At 44.2% G+C, this 14012-nt stretch overlaps 1 protein-coding gene across 2 annotated transcripts in view; it reads right to left on the bottom strand.

Annotated features, from left to right (window-relative positions):
- FAM160A1 (family with sequence similarity 160 member A1) overlaps positions 1–14012 on the bottom strand; it is a 241839-nt gene that overhangs the window by 121583 nt on the left and 106244 nt on the right. The gene's annotated exons all lie outside the window — the stretch shown is intronic.

The following is a 14012-nucleotide window of genomic DNA, read 5'->3' as shown; positions in this document are numbered from 1 at the left end:
TTGATAAAAGGAAGAGTAAATTAGTCCAGGAAAAAGGCATTGTCCACAACCTTGTTGATGTTAATTTCTATTTATTTCCATTTATTAACCACTCACCATTAGCATACTTAAAGGGGTATATAAGGGAAACCATCAATATGCAGGTAGGAAACATAAAAATAATCAAAGTGACAAAAAGAGGACCACAAATAAATAAGAAGACCACAAACCTAACAAATAAAACAGAAGATCATTATATTTTCATCATTTAAGAGAAAAATCTAGGAGGTCACATCACTTGTTCAGGGCTAACCAGTATGTGGTAGTGTGGATTATCAGCTGGCTGCAGGACCTCACAAAACGAGGCATACACAAAGGGCTTTTTTTTTTTTTTTTTTTTTTAATAAGCTACGCTAAAAACTAATCTGGCATTGCTGAAAACGAAGGCTAATCCTAAATATGTGGAAACGAATGCCATGCCATGTGGCATTCATCTTTTTGGATCTTTTCCTTTTGAAATGACTTTCACATGGGCATGAGCTAAGTTGTGGTGGACGCGCAACGAGTGGTGGACACCTGGAATGCTCTCCCAGAGGAGATAATTGCGGAATCCACCGTTTCAGGATTTAAAGGTAAGTTAGATGTACATCTCCTTATGAGTGGCTTAAGATAACATAGAACATAGGTAAGGTCAAGCTAGATGTGCATCTCTTATGAGAAGCTTAGAGTATGGGGACTAATAACTATGCCAGGGTTCACCTGGCGGAGCCTCCGCGTGTGCGGATCGCCGGACTTGATGGACCTAGGGTCTGTTCCGGAGATGGCACTTCTTATGTTCTTATGTTGTGGAATAGCCTCGTTGGTCAAATTCAAAAATGTAGAGACAGGAATTGATTCAGGAAAATGTTTAAAAAGTACAACTATTTATAGATGCATTTCTTTGAGCAACTGACCTTATGTAAGGATTGAATCTGTCTGTTTTTGTTCTTATTTTGTTCTATCTTTTATAATATTTTATGTATGTAACATTTTGTAAAAAAACGGTATAGATATTTTAAAAATAAATAAACAGTCTAAGCTATTATTAGCAGGTGGGTTTCCCGTGCACAGAGACCATTTTTAGTGCAGCTGTCAAAAGGCCACATTTTTCAATTTTATGAACTATTGGCCATGTGCTAATTTCCAAATTAGCATATGAGCCCTTCCCGCCACCTATTCTCTAAGCAATAAAGGCTCCTGCACTAACCAGATGCTAATCAGTTAGCACATGGCGATGTAGCTGAGCTGATTAGTGCAGGGGGAACGCCTATTCTCTACCCCCTCCCCCTCAAATACACCCCCACGCACACATTAATCCCAAAACGACCATGGGACACCTGATTGCATTCTGCAGTAGTGCCTTTTTAACCTGTGATAAGGATGTATTATTGCTTATCGCCAGTGGCGGAGCGAGGGCAAGAGGCGCCAGGGGCAGTGGCATTCCCCCATTCCCTTCTATCATTGGTTTGAAGTTGTTGCTCAAGGCGCTCAACGTGCTCCTTGCGACCCCATCGGCTCTCCCTCTGATGTCGCTTCCTAAGCGTGGCGCCCAGAAGGGACATCAGCGGGAGAGCCGACAGGGTCGCAAAGAGCACGTTGTTGACCACTGTGAACAACAACTTCAAGTAGAGCTGGGGGAAGGGGGCGTGCCCGTGGAGGGGAGGAATGGGAAGAGGTAGGACATAGGAGGAGGGGTGCTGGCGTCCTCATCAACATAGCGCACAGGGCAGACCGCCTCCCCCTCCCCTTTACTACGCCACTGTTTACTGTGGCTTATTAAAAGAACCCCACAGGTTGCAGGTAAGAACATAAGAATAGCCTTACGGGGTCAGACCAATGGTCCATCAAGCCCAGTAGCCCATTCTCACGGTGGCCAATCCAGGTCACTAGTACCTGGCCAAAACCCAGGATGTAGCAATATTCCATGCTACTGATCCAGGGCAAGCAGTGGCTTTCCCCATGTCTTTCTCAATAACAGACTATGGACTTTTTCTCCAGGAACTTGTCCAAACCTTACCGCTCTTACCACATCCTCTGGCAACGTGTTTCAGAGTTTAACTATTCTCTGAGTGAAAAAATATTTCCTCCTATTGGTTTTAAAAGTATTTCCCTGTGTATCCAAGGTATCTCATGTTTAGCATCAATCTGCTGACCAACCAATGGCACAGCTGACTCATCTTCATTTAATCTATAGTTATCAATTGTTTGGCCCTCCCAACATACAAACAAGGGCATGGACAAAAAGTAATGTAAACTACATAGGAAGAATTGCAAATAGTCAAAAATTTAGATCAAACTTCATAACCGATTGATGATGGGTTTTCCACATGGATCCTTCAATAATCTTCCACACATCCTATGAGTACCTGATTCAGTACTTCAAGTATTCATGTGTAGGACCCTTGAGAATCTGATTTTTGTAATGTTTGATCATATTCATAGATCCCTCTGGCTGGCTTTATTTGTAGGCAGGCAGACTGGTGTTCTACAGGTGAACATTCTGACACTTTCTAGAGAGGGCGCAAACTGAAAGAAACTGGTGACAAAATGAGTGTCCAATATAATCAGTTGAAAGCTCTGCTGACAGCAAAATTCTCCTCTAACTATAAAGCAGAGACTACCCCTTGAACCCATGTCATAGGTTTTGTACCTCCTAGCCTTGCACCTTTATTAGCTAGGGTCAGCCTTATCAATACAGGTCCCAAAAGTAACACACTTTTTACTATGTCTCCCAAACCAGCAGGTATAGAGAATGAGTTTCAAGTTGCAGAACCTAGAACCTAGAAAGTTGTTGACCTGTGCTGGATATGTGAGGATTGAAAACCCTCTGTATTTCTTCTAGTCACAAGTGGGTAAAGGTTGAACTAGATTATCATTGTGAATACTAACAAAGTGCTCTGGCCACAACTCCTCTGGTTCAGGAACATCTCAAGGCCCTGGGATCCCAATACAGCTAATTGGATCCCAATGAAAGAGTCACCAATTGTAAGTGATAACCAACCATTTAATGAACTGAGTGGAGGAGTGGCCTAAAGGTTACAGCAGCTGCCTCAGCACCCCGAGGGTATGAGTTCGTTTTCCACTACAGCTCCTTGTGACTCTCTATGTAAAGCACAAAAAAAAAAAAAAAGCTTCACGTTCATGATAAAATAATCAGTTAAATTTCCTCTCATCATTAACCATTCTAGTGTGGCTGTTTATAAAATGCTTTGTCCAACACATACTGTCGGCTAGAGCTTTTAGTAAGAGTGGAAAACGTACAGAAAATACTTGTGCAGATGGGGTGGTTGCGCTTTTCTGCCCTATGTAAGCAAAATGCACATTAATTCTAACTATGGTCCCTTTATTGTGAGGAAGTTAAGGTTGCCAAGCTTTCAGTTCAGCTGCATCATCGGACCTCTTCCTACTTTCTCCTGCTCTCGAGGCTAACACAGGGAACCAGAGTACACACTCTCTCATGTTTAATCACTTCAGCATGTTTTCATCAGATAAAGGCAGAAAAGCTCTATCTACAGCATAGGGGGACAATATTCAATCTCCGGCAGTCAGTGTTTCTATAAACACTGAGCGTTACAAGTTGAATGGTGGACCTGAGGCATAGCCAGACCTCAAATTTTGGGTGGGCCACTAGGCATACTGGGTGGGCCCATGCGGTCTCCACTAGAGAATGACACGGTGACAAAATTCATCACCGTTCCCGTCCCCGTGGATAACCACGGGAAATAATCCCATGTCATTTTCTAGTGTCTATTTCAACCTCAGTCCTTCTACACCAGCATTCTTCAAAGCAAAGCTTGCGGGTCAGTGGTTGTGGCCATTCATACTCTGATTCTTCCCTCTCTCTTTAAAGAATGACATGAAGATGGTTTCCCACGGTTATCCGCGGGGACGGGGACGGTGATAAATTTTGTCACAGTGTCATTCTCTAGTCTCCAACTCCCCTCCCCCCAGACCCAACTCAAAGCGTTAAAAAATATCTGAGCTGGTAGGGATCCCCAAGCCCCACCAGCTTCAAGAATCCTCTGGCAGCAAGAACTCCTCCCTCTTCCACTTGTTCTAGCCTGCGGCTCTGTCCATGCACTGCCGCTGCCCCGGTCTCCCTGCCCCAGTTTTTGTGCATGCACGAAACTTAGCGTTTACAGCAGGGGGGGGCGGGCAGCATAATGTCAGTGCTTGGACAGAGCCGTGGGCTGGAACAAGGGGGAGAAGGAGGAGTTCTTGCTGCCAGAGGACCCTAGCAACTGGTGGGGCTTGAAGATCCCCACCAGCTCGAACACGGGTTTAAGAATTTTGGGTGAGTCCGAGCCTAAAGTGGGTAGGTTCAGGCCCAACTGTGGCTATGCTACTGCTGTGGACCAATGTTCAATGTCTGGCCTAATCTGAGTCTTGCCTGGCTAGGGTTGTTCAACAAAAATTAACTTTTGGAAAAATTGTGTGAATTGAAGTTTTTCCCATGAATTTGATTGTGCTTGATGAGAAAATAATTTTTAAAGCCCACCTGGGGTCCCTCAAAGCCACTGATTCCATAAAGCTATTATTTTTGCTTAATGGAGCAAATTTCTTGGTATTATAGCTATAACTTATGTTTTCACAATCAGCAATGATGCATTGATAAAAAGGCATTTTATGAAAAAAATCTAGCACTATTTTATTAAATGAGCCTTCAATATCAGCACTATACTGTGGAAATAACAGGAATTTAACATACTTCGCTAATAGCTAAACACATACACTTTGGTGTCATCTGTCAATGGCTTTCCAAACACTCAAGATGTCTTCTTGAGATAGGGCTAGATTCACTAAGCAAACCCATCATGTACTGATCAGTTTGCGACCTCTTTATGACCCGATTTTACTCCGGCCCGATTCATTTACCTCTCTGCCGATCCGATTCTGATCCACACATGCAAATGAGGGGAACGGCATGCAAAATAGGCAGGGACCCGATTCACTGAAGAAATCTAGCAAACCGACTGGGCTGGCCGATCAACACAAGAAGTGACTGCTGGGGACCAGTCGCAAACGTCCTTTCCGACTCTCCAGCTCCATTGCCGCCCTGCTCTCTGCTGCCCCAAATATTTATCTCCCTGCCCCGAATCTCTCCTGCCTGCCGCTCCGAATCGCCGCCCTGCTCTACTCCAAATCTTTCCTGCCTGCTGCCCCAAATCGTCACTCTGCTCTGCCCCAAATCTCTCCTGCCCCTGACTCTCTTGCCCTTCCCCGCACTGTGAACCCATGGACGTGTAACCCCAGCATTCCGTTTAAACACTGCGCCTGTGTATGCTCCTGATCTTTCCATGCTCCTCCCATGGCCACGCCCCCTTTGGGGTCACACCTGAGACAATTTCGTTATGCAGTGTTATGGAACAGTAGGCAGATGAGGACACAAATCCAAATTGGTGGCAATTAACATCACTAATTGACTGTGACAGCTCATTAATTCATTAATTTGCACGTTTACCTACCCTACACACTGAAATAGACAGACAAAAAAAAAAGCTCACTGGTTACCTATTTCCCATAGGATTACTTTCAAAACTCTTCTTTTTGCTTTCAAAGTTCAATCTAGTCATATTCCCTCATTTATAGACTAAACTAAACTAAAACTTAGCTTTATATACCGGGTCATCAACCAAAGGAAGCTCGACTCCCTTTTGAGTTACGCACTAGGGGATTTAGGCTGTTATGAGACATAGCAATACGGTCTGAGGTTTTGCCTTCATCCATTTATGATCTATCAGTGCAACTGAATTGACAAAGCTAATTTTTGTTTCATTCCACTTTTATTGTGTACCAGCTATTGGAGTTGCCATAAAAATCTGTCCCATATATTGCAAGATGAATCAGGATAGGCTACAGATGTCTGTCTGACACTGTCATCATGTTCCAACTACTGGAGTTGCTTTCAAAACCTTCTCCGCATATTCTAATCTATCTTGCCAAATACAGCTCACAGACCATAGAAGATTGCCTGGCACAGCTAAATTCACCATTAGAGAATGACAGTGACAAAATTCATTACTGTCCCTGCGAATAACCGTGTGAAACAATCCCGTGTCATTCTTTAGTGTATCTCAACCTTGGTCCTTCTACACCAGCATTCTTCAATGTAAGGCTTGAGGGTCAGTGGCTGAGCCCATTCATACTCTGATTCTTATGTGAGCCAAGTATAGGATAATGAAGCCATTGTGACATCACTGATAAGCTTGGCTCTTTGGTGAAATGAGACATTATGACATCACAATATCTGCTCTGGATACCAGAGACTATCATTCTCTAGTGTCTATCTCAACCTCAGTCCTTCTATACCAGCATTCTTCAATGCAAGGCTTGAGGGTCATAAGCTGTACCCATTCATACACTGATTCTTCCCTCTCTCCTTAAAGAATGACATTGGGATGGTTTCCCACGGTTATCCACAGGGACTGAAACGGTGATGAATTTTGTCACCCTGTCATGCTCAGCACTACTCAGCAGCAGGCATGCAGTTATTTAAGTTCTGTTTTTATACCATCCTCTTTCTAATTAGGAATCTCCTGTGTTCATCCCATACCTTTTAGAATTCCATTAATATTTAGGCATGCATGTTCACAGACAAAATCCCCAACTCTGGCTTGGTGGCACAAGAGATCTCTCTGCTTGCCTTTCTCTTGCAACAAGCCTGGCACAGTGTGTTCTGTATTTGTCCCTACCTAGGTTGGATCCTGGTTGCTACTACCTCTGCTGTAGGCTATTCCTGGCATCTACAACTATCTCAGCCTCCGAGCTTCCCTCTCTCTCCAACTTCATATCAACATCCAGAAAAAAACAACTTGTCCACACAAATTATCATTATCTGAACCAGAGTGAAGGTTTGCTTATTTTGGGGGCTGCTCACACACCCACAGAGCTGGCACCAAAGTCACAACCCTTTGCCCTTGAATTTTTTCTTTTTTCTGCATAATGTAGCGGAAATTATCTTTCTGCTGTACTGAAGCCTGTTAAATAATTTCAGTTTTTCTATTACAGGTTCAGCTATGCAAAAGCATGCTTTCTCCAACTCGGTTCAAGATTTTCAACCATATCGGGTAGGCCCTCTCAGAAGATAAAATAAAAATTGGCAAGGAAACTGAATTAACATCTCATGCCTCAGAGCAGATCCTCCTGAACTAAGAGGAGTCACTATGAAAGAGCAGCCTGGCTTGGAATATCACTGCCCTGGCTGTATGTGTCCTGCGAACGAAGTAGAGAGCTGCACAGGAATGGGGATTGCAGGATTCGTGCAGGAATGGAAGAAGTTGCTGCAGGATTCCCTCAAGGATGGAAGAAGTTTCCAGGGGATTCCGTTGAGAGTGCAGGCAAAATCTCTGGCGACACTAGAATAAGGCTTGAAATATACTGATAGAGGCAATTAGAGAACCAGAATGAAGCTTGGAACACCCGGAGAGGCTGCCAGAACACCAGACTGAGCCTTGGAACACCCAGAGAGGCTGCCAGAACACCAGACTGAGCCTTGGAACACCCAGAGAGGCTGCCAGAACACCAGACTGAGGCTTGGAACACCCAGAGAGGCTGCCAGAACACCAGACTGAGCCTTGGAACACCCAGAGAGGCTGCCAGAACACCAGACTGAGGCTTGGAACACCCAGAGAGGCTGCCAGAACACCAGACTGAGGCTTGGAACACCCAGAGAGGCTGCCAGAACACCAGACTGAGCCTTGGAACACTAAATGATTGAATAGTGAATACCACACGAAAAAAACCTCAAGAGGCTTTTCTGGGTATGGGCGAGGATGGGGGATTAATTGTGGGGATGGAATGGATCTCAGCAGATAGGGATGGGTATGGGTGAAATTTCTGTCTCCTGTGCAACTCTCCTGAATAAAAGGACAATCTTCATTTTAAATGAAGCACTTTTATAATAACAAGATATTTGCTAGAAGAGAATATTTAAAAAAACAAAACAAAACAAAGCTAAGAATACTAACTAGGAAGAATCAGAACCACTTGGCAGTGTTAATGCAGTACATGTCCAAATACAGTCACTTCTGAGAAAGAGAATGCTCCTCTTGGGCACACAGATATGAGAAATTAATCTCCATTATCCATCTTAAAGTTAGATCCCACAGAAATGTATAAGAGCAGTAACAGCCAAAACAATAAAAGCATCATAATAGGTTGAAACCAGTTCTCTACTCCCCGATCTATTGGGGTTTTTTTTAAATCAATTACCACTTTTTCTACAGATTCTAAGGGCATAAATACAACTACAGTACAAACAGGGGCAGCCAGGTGGGCCGTTGGCATGAGCAGCTGTGGCTCTCTCACGTGGTCCCAAGTATAAAATCCTACACCTGCCTTCTACAGAATAGTTTCAGTATGCCAACCACAGCTCACCATTGATTCAAATCCTGCCACATCTGAATGAATTCAGTAACACAGTGGTTAAAGCAGGAGGCCAGGATTTAAATCTTGCTTCTCCCTAGGTGACCTTGGGCAAATCACTTTGCCATCCGGGGCCTCAGATTACAAGCAGCCCACCTATTCAAGCTGAATTGTATTGTTTGAACATAGATGTGGAAAGGCAAGCAATTAAATCCAAACCTAAATGTGTACAAGCCAATGCGAGAAGCTCATTGTCAGTTAACGGAAAGAGAGTGTGCATTTGTGTGTGGGTAGGTAGGGGGGGGTGCATTCATGTACATTTGAGCATTAATGTATATCAGTTTGTTGAGGAAGAGGAGTACTGGGAAGACAGTATCACAAACTCCTAGCCATAGACCTTGACTCCCTAAGCTGGGTAAGAAAGGCTCGTTAAAAGCAGGGCCGGGATTAGACATGCTGAGACCCTAGCAATGCTTCCTTTAAGTTGCGCGACTGCACAGCCAGGGACACCGGGCTCTTCTCCACCTCCCTCCCGCTGCCATTTCTGCACTGCTGCTGCTTCTCTAGAACCGGCAGCAGAAGCGGCAAATCAAGCTACAACTAGAAGTCTGCACGGGAACGGGGATCGCGGGAATCCCGTGGGGACCCCTCCCAGGCCCTCAGGACTCCCACGGGGACCCCTCCCAGGCCCATGGGACTCCCACAGGGATGGAACCGGGGTTCCCATTCTGAGGCCTACCTGTCGATCCAGTTGAAATTTTCAAGATAAAAACGGTCTGGGTCCGGCGCGAACAGCCATACTGAGCAGTGAGCTCAGTGTGCCTACGTGCTGAGCTCACCGTGTTGCTGCTGATGGGTCGGGCGGTGTGACGTGCTAGGAAGGTTCAGAGGGAGTCCACTATCTCTGCACGCGCTCTGAAGGTGCAAACAAAACTTCCCGAAGCCCATAAACTGCTGAGAAGCTACTCAAAAGTGGAAAGCCATAAAGGTACTAGCAAGTTTCAGCATGCCCACAGTCCGAACACTGACGCAGCCCTCACAGAAGTTCGCCCGTCTTCCGGATTGTACAGATCACTATGGTGAAGTAACGGACGTGGTGGTAAGAGAAGGAAGTGTAGGACGTGTTGTGTCAGCGGCTGGAGCCAGCATCATGTCTTCTAGCGTCATTTACGTATTGGGCCTAAAGGGCAAGGTGAGTAGGGCGAGGAAGGGATAGAGATGAGGGGCGATCCTGGAGTTTGACTGAGGTTTGAGGGACGCTTGGGGGCCCCCACCTGCTGTCATGTGGTGCCTTGTATGATCTATTATTTTCACTTAGCATGGAAAAGTGGGCAGTTATTAGGCTAACAGTCACCGTTAGGATGTTATTATTATTATTTTAATGATGGCAATGACTGGTTGATCATAGTAACATGGTAACATAGTAGATGATGGCAGATAAAGACCTGAATGGTCCATCCAGTCTGCCCAACCTGATTCAATTTAAATTTTTTTTTTTTTCTTCATAGCTATTTCAAGGCAAGAATCCAAAGCTTTACCCGGTACTGTGCTTGGGTTCCAACTGCCGAAATCTCTGTTAAAACTTACTCCAGCCCATCTAAACCCTCCCAGCCATTGAAGCCCTCCCCAGCCCATCCTCCACCAAACGGCCATACACAGACACAGACCGTGCAAGTCTGCCCAGTAACTGGCCTAGTTCAATATTTAATATTATTTTCTGATTCTAAATCTTCTGTGTTCATCCCACGCTTCTTTGAACTCAGTCACAGTTTTACTCTCCACCACCTCTCTCGGGAGCGCATTCCAGGCATCCATTACCCTCCATTCAGTAATGCTATGTATGAATCTGTGGAGTGCTTCCTTATTTGCAATTTTTGCTACTTGTATGGGAATGGGATTTATACCACATTTTTGTGGTTACAATCAAAGCAGTTAGTACTTATTTGTATCTGGGACAGTGGAGAGTTAAGTGACTTTCCCAGAGTCACAAGGAGATGTAGTGGGAATCAAACCTAGTTCCCCTGGATCTCAGGCCTCTGCACTATTAGGCTACTCTTTCATCTGTCTTGACACTATTTGGCCATATTGTTAAAACTCTTAAAGAAGTTGACTAAGAAGCCTGCAAAAGCTTTTTTTTTTTTTTTTTTTTTGCCTTTGGCATCTGTTGTCATTTGTTTTTGTTTACACCCTTTTGGCAAGGTTGCATCATTTGAATATTTTGTGAAATAATAATTGCACCAACATAATTATAGACCATTCGATAAAGAATGTGGGGGGACCAAGGAAAATGCTTTTTTTTCTTACCGCTTGCTCTCCGTATTGTCAGGTGCTTTCTATTTAGTCACTGCAATTACTAATCCTTCACGGAGGAGACGATACTCACTCCATATCTCAAGATGGAAAGTCCCGTTTCAGATTACCTCTGTATCTTGTTCTCGAGCATGTGGAACAAGTCCACTAACAGAACACACATAGCCTTGTGTTTCCTGCCCAGATTAATATTGGATTATAAACTGATGCTCTCATTCTTCTTCACAGTACATTGGTACAGCTGTCCTTGTATCCCTTCACATTATCCACCTCCCAATAACTAAATGTTCCTTTAAGGAGGGTGGTGCAGGTTTTTGTACCAAGTGCAGCCTAGTATGTTGTGTGTGTGGGGGGGGGGTGACTGTGTATACAGGCAGTCCTTGAGTTACAGACAGAGTTTGCTGCTTTTTATGGGACAGATAAGTTTTACAGGGGACGGGCGGGGATGGAGGGGATTCTGATGGGGACAGGCGGGGACGGGTGAGATTCTGGCAGGGACAGGTGGGTTTTCTGTCCCCGCGCAACTCTCTAGCTACAACCACCATGGGGCTGGACTCTCCTTGTGTGTGGCTGATGGTTCCACCCTCTCTGACATCATTTCCTGTTCCAGCGTAGAGTCAGCAGCCATACAAATGGAGAATTTGGCTCCGTGGTGGTTGTAGATTATTTTGCCACTGCTGCTGCTGCCGTAGTGGCAGTGGAGAAATAGGAGGATAGATACAAGACGGATGCTGGATGGAAGGGGGGAGGGAGAAGGAGGGCAGTGGTTGGACAGAAGGAGGGGGAAGGAAAGAAGAAACACATTGGATGGAACACAGGGCACAACCTGGATAGGATGAAAGATTAGGTTTTCACCTTTGATAACATTCTTTCTGTTAGTCCCTGGAGGATTCCATACTCTAGGTGTTCAATCCCTTCCCGCAATCCGGGAGTTGCAGAAATCCAAACACTTTTCTGAGCATGTGCTCCTCCTACCTTAGTGAGAGACTTAGAGCTCCCACAATTCAGGCCCAAAGCCAAGCAACATATCAGAACAAATCCATGACAAAATAAGAGGGCACGAGGGAACCTCCCCGATAAAAAACAATTCCTGTTCTTGGCTGCTCTGCAAAATGTGAAAACAAGTAATATACAGACAAAAGACAAGACAGAAAAACACTGAGAAACAATGCTGTGTGCAACAAGCACCCACATGAAGTAGCTTAGCCATCGATAATATGCATGCTCACAGAAGAGCAAATTCCTCACAGGATCTGTCTATTGCCTGGAAGATCCTAAAACCTGTAAGGAGAATAACCGAGGCCAAAAAAATACGTGATTCAGAACTGAGCTTACACAGAGAGGGAGGAACAAGGACTAACAGAAAGAAGATTATCAAAGGTGAAAACCTAGTCTTTCTTTCTGTTTTCCAGGTGGTGTCCTAAAATATATGACAAATAGAGGGGACTGAAAGAAGATTTTATTGGTTGGGCTGAATGAAGTGATCTTGAGGAGGAATATGGTAGTAGCAGTCAATTGATGAATACCAGTGTATGTTCAGATCTTGCCTTAAAAGTAAGAAGTAGTATTTTGTATGTTATCCGATGAGTGATGGGATGTCAGTGGACTTCTGCAACCTGGGTCAATCAGAGCCTCAGCCCCTCCCTGGTGCATCCCAAGATGCACCGGGGAGGGGAATTCCCTTAGACAACACAGGCAGCTGGCAGGAGTGGGTCCGTGTCCCTCTCATTCTTCAACTTGGAGGTAAGGGGGGTGCAGGCAGCGGCGGGGGGAGGGTTACTGGCCAGATGGACAGAGTGGGCATCTCTCACGCTGCAGGGGGAGTCGGGTCGGGTTAGTCACGGCAAGACTGTTAGTGCAGCAGGAGAGTGTGGGCATCTCTCCCACTTCAGGGGGGGGTCAGATAAGTGGTGACAAGTTTGTTTCTAGCAGTCTTGACACTGACTGACATCCCTGGACCAGTCGCTTTTTTAGCCACCAAAAGCCAATGCCACTTTTTTAAAATGGCTCGGCATTTTTTAAGAATCTACCGGACGGCTCATTTCAATGTTGAAGAGCCCATTTGCATGTCAATGTTGGAGACTGCTAGAATCCTCGCTAAAGAGGGAGATAATCCCTTTTGATAATCCATCGTTAAACTGCTTAAAGGCTAAACTGCCGGAAAATAGTTTCGCGACGGTGTTAAAGCTTTGAGAATCTAGCCCACAGTTTCTAGAGGGAACATTGGACCCAGGGCAGAAATGTGAAACTAAGCCCCAAAGTCTGCCAGTAGGATATATGCCACCTTCACCTCTGCTTAGATTTGGGGCCCTCTAAAGCAGTGTTTCTCAACTCAGTCCTGGAGTACCCCATTGCCAGTCAGGTTTTCAGGATATCCACAATGAATGTGCATGAAAGACATTTGCATATAATGGAGGCAATGTATGCAAATCAAGTTTATGCGAATTCAATGTGGATATCCTGAAAACTTTACTGGCAAGGGGGTACTCCAGGACTGAGTTGAGAAATACTGCTCTAGTCTACAGCATGTGTGCTCAGGGTACTTACCGTGTTTTTACCCTCCTAGCACTGGTCCTGACTAAAAGATAAGTCCGTATTCAAATATACTGTATCCTGCACAAAACTACATTATGGAATGTATAAATTTCTTAAGCATATCTTAAGCAATAGGATTTATGCTTTCATCATCCTGTTGTATAATAACATTAATATATAACCTCATGTGATTAAAACCAGGTAACTAAGCTACATGAACCCAGCAAGAAGCATTAATAAAAGAAATCTCCACAAAGGAAGGAGGACAAATTATATCGCAAGGATAGAGTAGATCAAATTGGAGGGGAGTTGTGCTATATGTTAAAGAGGGAATTGAATCAAATAAAGTAAACATTCTGCATGACTTAGATAGCAGTGTGGAATTCATATGGATAGAAATTCCATGTGTGAAGGGAAGGAATATAAAAGGTAGGGTTTTCAGAGATTAGGAAAGCTGGCAAAATGGGCAACAGTATAATAATGGGTGATTTCAATTACCTTAAATTCAATAAATCTATATGTTCTCAGGCTATGTGATAAGGACTCTGGAGCCCTCAATCCTTACTAGAAAGGGGCCCAAGACTTCCAAAACTGATTAGTAAATTAGGAGGTTCAATACCAAGAGAAAAAGCATAAGACAAAAATACAAAGTGGAGAAAGAGACTTCAGTTTGTCTTCATGGGTCTAAAAAAACTCTACTTGAATTTTTTTTTTTTTTTTTTTTAGTTCCAGTAATTTTTATTGGTTTTATAAACAATAGAGTTACAGAAAAGTAAGATAAGCTT

Source organism: Geotrypetes seraphini, chromosome 1 (genome assembly GCF_902459505.1).
Source record: "Geotrypetes seraphini chromosome 1, aGeoSer1.1, whole genome shotgun sequence".
Lineage (NCBI taxonomy): Eukaryota > Metazoa > Chordata > Amphibia > Gymnophiona > Dermophiidae > Geotrypetes > Geotrypetes seraphini.
The sequence above is the reverse complement of the archived record's forward strand: the minus strand, read 5'-3'. Positions and strand labels throughout refer to the sequence as shown.